Source organism: Panthera pardus, unplaced genomic scaffold, assembly GCF_024362965.1.
Source record: "Panthera pardus isolate Hobbes unplaced genomic scaffold, ASM2436296v1 HiC_scaffold_13, whole genome shotgun sequence".
Lineage (NCBI taxonomy): Eukaryota > Metazoa > Chordata > Mammalia > Carnivora > Felidae > Panthera > Panthera pardus.
In genome coordinates, this window is record NW_026526688.1 from 72,879,528 (window position 1) to 72,886,213 (window position 6,686).

General features: G+C 39.9%; 1 protein-coding gene across 1 annotated transcript in view; it reads right to left on the reverse strand.

The window, feature by feature from the left end:
• Positions 1-124, reverse strand: part of RBM46 (RNA binding motif protein 46) — a 48,988-nt gene extending 48,864 nt beyond the window's left edge. The window contains exon 1 of the mRNA XM_019441183.2: positions 24-124. The gene's annotated coding sequence lies outside the window, so the exon portion shown is untranslated. The remainder of the gene's footprint in view (positions 1-23) is intronic.
• Positions 125-6,686: the final 6,562 nt, after the last annotated feature.

Sequence of the window (6,686 nt, forward strand, 5' to 3'; positions counted from 1 at the left end):
CGCTGTCCCCATCCCCTCCTCACCCCTTCGGGGCTTCAAATGTTGGTCCTAAATCCCTGGGACCAACGACCACAAACCGCCGCCACCGTTTCGGGGACCAATCGGTCGGAGCGGGGGAGGGGGGTCGCCGTAGCGGGGGAGGCCACCGGGAAGAGCTCGAGCCGTCCTCGCGCCTTGGTTTGTCTCCCAGCAGGCGCCGGGGCAGTGGCCTAGGCAGCCCCACGCGGAGTGGAGCCCCAACCAATCAGTGACCAGCTTCAGGGAGGAGTAGGGAGTGGAGAGTGGGCGGGATGAAGGTTTTTACCCGAATGAGGCTCTCGGAGGGGCGTAAAAGTGCTTGGAGTGACAGGCACTTTAGCCAATTGGGAAAGGAGAGCGAGTTTTAGGGGGTGGGCATACATGTAGTGTTGCCAAAAGAAAATCCTGCGTGTTTTGTTAGGGTGTGGGGAAACAAACACTATGATTTTAACATACTCCTTTTACTTAGGGGGAAATGTAGATACATTTTAAAGGCTCTTCTCATTTGACGGAGTTTTCAAGTCTTAAACTCCTAGTTTAGACGTCTTTCAGTGTGGGGATGGGGGATGGGGCGGTATAAGGCTAATTTGCTGAGGATTTTCAGATAGGACGAACATGTAGAAATTAAGTGGTTTAAATGCCTAGGAGAATGGGCTGAATCGAGAGACCTAGTAGGCCTGATTCAGGCCTGATTCAGTTTGGGGAGAGATGACGTTGTCAGAGCTGAAGAACCAGGTACTACTACCCTTATATAAAACCAACTTTCTTAGATACAGTTGTGCGTTATTCTGCATACACGCCTTGAATTTTGCTTCCTTTGAAGATAGAGCTTGAGTTTAAATGGCAAAGAAAAACGGCTTTAGGTACCAATTCTGTAGACTAATAGACTCACAGAATAGTAAGACTGGAAAGAAACTAGATCACATAGTTCTGCTTTAACAGATGAAGAACTTGACGCCCAGAATAATCCATTGGATTACGCAATAACACTGGTGCCCTAATACCCAACTTCGAGGTGCTTTTTTCCACACTAGTGATTTCAGTTTGTTGTCTCCACGAATAAATGTACTAAATTTTAACAAGCCGCGCGTATGTACTACCCCTCCCCCAACGGTAGGAATTAGCAAGGACTTGGACAGCTCTGGGCTAAGATCCCTGTTATCATTTTGTGGGTGTGATACAACTTCTCTGAGCCCCAATTTAAAATGGGGATTGGGAGGATTAATTAAAAATAATGTTGACAAATATTGAGCACTTGTGTGCCAGAGGCAACTGTAATCTAGTTTCGTATATTAGTTCATTTAATTCTAGCAGTAACTTTGGCAAAGGTACTAGACCCGTGTAGTTGCATGTTTCAGGTGGGGAAACCCAGAAAGAGAGCTTAAGTAGTTTGTTCAAGGTCGTTCAGCAAGTAAGTTTATTTTGGCTTTGAACCCTGCAGATATAACCATTAGGCTATACTGTCTCAAAATGTGTCCAGAAACAAGTGGCATAATGCCCAGAGAATGTTAAGTGGAAGCTTAACAAATACCTTCCTAGACTGCCCTTCTGTTAATAAATACCTCCAATCTCATGTATATAGGCTATATATGCCTACACAAATAATAATGATAAATTAAGTAACTAGAAAATCAGACATAGAATGTAACTATTTGGCTGCCTTTTCTTTTTTTAACATGGCAATTCTTTACCTCAAGAACTGCTAAGGTGATAATTGTTCTATCGTATTGATTACTATTTGTAACTGCTCATGCATTTCTCCAGAAAGAGATTACGCACGTTATTTATTTTCATGTTGATGCTGTCTCATTTCTCAGTAACTCTAAATACACGTGTCAAGGTTAAACTAGATGAAATCGTGTTAAGACATATTAGTCTGAAAAGTTCACACAACTAAACAATTTCTAGGAGTTGCTGTAAGATCCTTAAAACCTCACTAGGTGGAGATGTTATCTTATGAGATACAAAAGATGGTTCCTGGAAGTAAGTAGCCTGGAGGATTATTTTACATTTCTAGCTTTCTTTGTTTCCTTCCACCCAACACTCCCCCATATAAAGAAAAACAAGCAAAGGCTTCTGAATAGGAACTAGTCAGGCCATAGAGCCTTGCTTAGATGAAGACAGTGCTATTTAAAGATGCTTGCAACACTTACGTTGTATGTGCTTTTGGGCATGTTTCTTCTAAAGGTGTATTTTTGAAGATGTATTTTTCAAATGCTATAAAAACTATATTCTCTGTATGTACAAGTAAAGGAATGACCTTTAACTTTATTTCCAAAGGCTCATAGAAAAGAGATTAAATACCTTTAGAACTAGAATTCTTTTTCAGGAATCAATTCCAAATTAGGGTCTGTTATACGTTTATTTGCAAGTTTATGGGAAAAGGAGATCCAAATTAATAGGAAGAATGAAAATAAGTGATATAGACATATTTTTTACTGAAAAGAAGCCTAAGGTTGGATACTTGTTGGTAAGGGAGAAAATAGAAAGGGACCTCTACATGACTGTGGGTTGCAGGAAGAAAAAATTATCAATAAAAATTGGAAGAGATATAAAAACTAGAGTTGGTTAAAATAGTCTGGATATCATGTAAATGTGGTTTTTCTCATATGAAATGTAGTTTTTTGGAATAAATATCTTCATATACCTTCTGTAAAATACAAACCCCCAAAAAGGAAGAAAAGCAATGAGAACTCTGTATAAATGTTTAAAATGCAATTTAGTCCTAATAAGAGAAATGAAAGGTCAATGGTTTCATACAAAAGAGCACCGTGTAGTATTAGAGATTCCTCCCTCCATATGTGGCAGTGATGGCCCGGATCCACCAAAAACATGGCAATGGTTTGCATATTTATAGAATTAACGATCTTTCTACAGGACACAGCTTGGGAACTAAGCACTATCTTTTCATCTGATGACTCTTCATTCAAAATGATATCTCAAAAACACTTTCAGAAGTATGGGGGCTTTTATTTTTTTAATCTCAAAGTAAATGGGTTTATTCCAATTCACTGACCCTTGTTTGATGCTTTCTGCTTGACAGATTAATTTGAACTTTTGATGACTATGGGATGTAAATGTCAGCATCAAGATGGTTATAAGGTGGAATAGATGCTTTTCCCAGCGGTGGGGATGGTCCATCCCGAGCCATCTTTATATGCATTCAGTGTACCTCCTGTGATTAACAACCTATCTTTTCAAGGCAACAAATTAGAAATAGATATTTTGGGGCATAATTAATGGTCTATAGAGGGACCAAACCTGTAACTAAGACCTCACTTAATATAGGTGCTGACGGAAGCAGTAGTAAAGCCAAACTTTGCTGATTGGATTTAGTTATTAGTTAACATCAAGATCCAGTCATCTAGTTATTATTTTTTTAATCAACTACAATATTATAAATAGTGTTAGACAATCCCAGAAAATCATCTTTTTTCCCCTTTGAAAAATACAGACTTCACTCATCTGAAAAACTAACATATGTAAAAAATAACTTTTTGATTAAAAACTTAAACACTTGGGGGCACCCGGGTGGCCCAGTTGGTTGAGCATCAGACTCGATGTCAGCTCAGGTCCTGATCCCACCAGGGCCACGGGATCGAGCCCCTCACTGAGCTCCGAGATGCTGAGTGTAGAGGCTGCTTAGGATTCTCTCTCCCTCTGCCCCTCCCCGTGGCTCATGCTCCGTCTTTGTCTCTCAAAAATAAAATGAAAAAAAAAATTTTTTTTTAAACACTTGGTTAGGAAGAGAGAGCGATGAACTCTTTCCTGTGTTCTCTCACTTGAGAAGCTTATCTCATGGGAGCAACTTTTGTAGGTAACAAATTACAGTGGAACTAGAGCTGACAGACACCCTTGCATGTTTGTCTGGCTAGGCGAGCCAGAACGACTTGCCCCAAAATCACAGAGTCAGTTAGTGGAAATACTGGATCTCCAGCTTCTCTCTTCTGACTTTCAGTCTTAAAACCTGGCTCTCACAGAAACTTTTAAATTTTACTCTTAACTTCTACAGCGTTTTTTTTTAAAGCCATCATAAATACATTCGATGAAGAAAATCATTTTGGCTGAGGACAACAGGGTCAGCTTTGGTTCTGGGACATTAGTGCACCTGGCCATAAAGGATGTGTGAGGCAAAGCAGTTTCTTGGGTATTACATTTCTTTCTTCACACTCGATGTGTGGTACCCTCCCAAGGTGACTCCAGCTCTGCCTACCTAACTCAGTTATTGTCTTAGCAGAAGCAGCAGAGGGGGACTCCTTGTGTTTGCCTAGGAGAACGTTTTTGCATTTTCTCAAATGCAGGGCACTCTTAAGGGGGAAGTAGAATACCATTACAATCCACAATGCAGTCTGTGTTTTAAATTAAAGCATCAGATCTTTCCAATAAAGCATTTGCTTTAATTTGCATTGATCTACTTATATATAGAGATCTACAATCTCCAGGGCATCCTTGAGATCACTGGCCTTTTATGTTTTGCCAACTTTTACTTATTCCATTCCTATCCTCATTCTTAATAAGTGGGATACATTTCCCTCTCAACCTGCATCTTATAGCACTACTGATTTACTAAGCCCTTGAAAGAAAGAAAGAAAGAAATTACATACATAAGGGATCTTATTCTGTTGGGAAAATGTATGTAAATGTAAACTGTGGAAACAAGTACAATGTGTAATTCTGATTTTCATCAGGACTGCCCGGTGCACATGGGACAGGCTAACCAGACTGGATTAGAACTGCTTCTTTGGTTCAGCCCAGCAGCCTTATGTAACCCAGACATGGGGCTTTAGTACTAGAATAACTAAGAGACAGAGGAAGTCTGTAGTATGTGTTTAGAGGGCTAGGAAGTGGGTGAATAGTATATATGTCAATTAGAGGTATAGAAAGAAAGAAGGAATGATCAGCAGAATGACTATAAGATGTAAATTCAGAATGCTTTGTTTTCAGAACAAATATTAATAGCATCAACTCATATTATTGAAATTTTACACCGGTTTGTTTTTCTTGCTACTTACTTACTACATGCAACAAATTAAATATATTTCTTAGTTTATATGTGTAGAAAAGTCTGTTTCATATATATCTTATATGTAGGATGGTATTGAAAAAAAAAAGCACTGGAATTAGAGCCAAAAAATCTATATGCCAAGTTCAGCTCTTCTTTTTCCAGTTGTATATGGCCTTGGTCAACTCACTTAACCTCTCTGAGCTTCAGTTTTCACGGTTGTCAAAGAGTCATAACACCAACCGCCTCACAGCTAGGTAGCGTAACATGAATTAGCAGGTAAAAATACCAAGCCCCGTAGCACCCACTTCATTTGTGGGATGTGAGATTTTACGTGGCATTTTTAGAATTTTTGGTTGTTTGTTTGTTATTATAATTTTAGAAGTTTAAAAATAGACATTTAGGGGCGCCTGGGTGGCTCAGTCGGTTAAGCGTCCGACTTCGGCTCAGGCCATGATCTCACGGTCCGTGAGTTCGAGCCCCGCGTCGGGCTCTGTGCTGACAGCTCAGAGCCTGGAGCCTGTTTCAGTCTGTGTCTCCCTTTCTCTCTGACCCTCCCCCGTTCATGCTCTGTCTCTCCCTGTCTCAAAAATAAATAAAATGTTAAAAAAATTAAAAAAAAAATAGACATTTAAAAAACTAAGTGCGGGGCTCCTGGGTGGTTCAGTCAGTTAAGTGTCTGACTTCAGCTCTGGTCATGATCTCAGTTTGTGGGTTCGAGCCCCGCGTCAGGCTCTGTGCTGACACCTTGGAGCCTGGAGCCTGCTTCGGATTCTGTCTCCCTCTCTCTCTGCCACTCCCCCGCTTTCTCTCTCTCTCTCTCTAAAATATAAATAAACATTAAAAAGTTTTTAAAAAATTAAGCGCAATGTACTTTCTCACAACTCAGAATTGATTACTGTTAACATCTGGTCATATTTGCCTTAAGTCTTTTTTTATTAAAAAAAGTATATATACACATGCACACATAAGATAAAAATTAAATCCTCTTAGGCCTCCCATTTATTCCCTTTGCCCACTGATTGGTTCATTTATTCAACATACATTTATGGAGTGCCTACTATGTGCCAGGCGCAATGCTAACTGCAAGGGTGGGAATTCATGGTGAACAAGACAGACAAAAATCCTCGCCTTCACTTTACGGTAGCCACAGTGACTTCCTGATTATTCTTGACTATACTAGGCAAACTGCTGTCTCAAGGCCATTACTCTTGCTGTTCCATGACCTTGGAATGTGCTTCTTACACCTGGCCAACTGGCTGGCTATTCCATCCTCTGTATGGCTTTATTCAAATTCCCCTTTCTCCGTAAGACCCTCCAAAGCCATACTCTGTAAATTACATCCTTCTTCCCCATCACTCACAAGCTGTATCTATCTCTGCTTAATTTTTCTCCACCATCTAACTCTCTCTATTTGATCTGGCTGTTATCTGTCTCTCCTACTAAAATACAGGATCCAGGAAAGCAGAGATTTGTGTCTATTTTATCCTTGCTGCCTCTCCAGTGCTTAGCACAGTACCCTTAACAATTATTTGTCAAGTGACACAAAAGAGTGAATAAAGGACTAAAAATTAGAGGCACCCAATTTCTTCTCAAATCTGAATGCTTAAAGTGACTAAATGAAAGTATACTTCCTATGTGATTTGCCAAATTACTAAAATGTAGA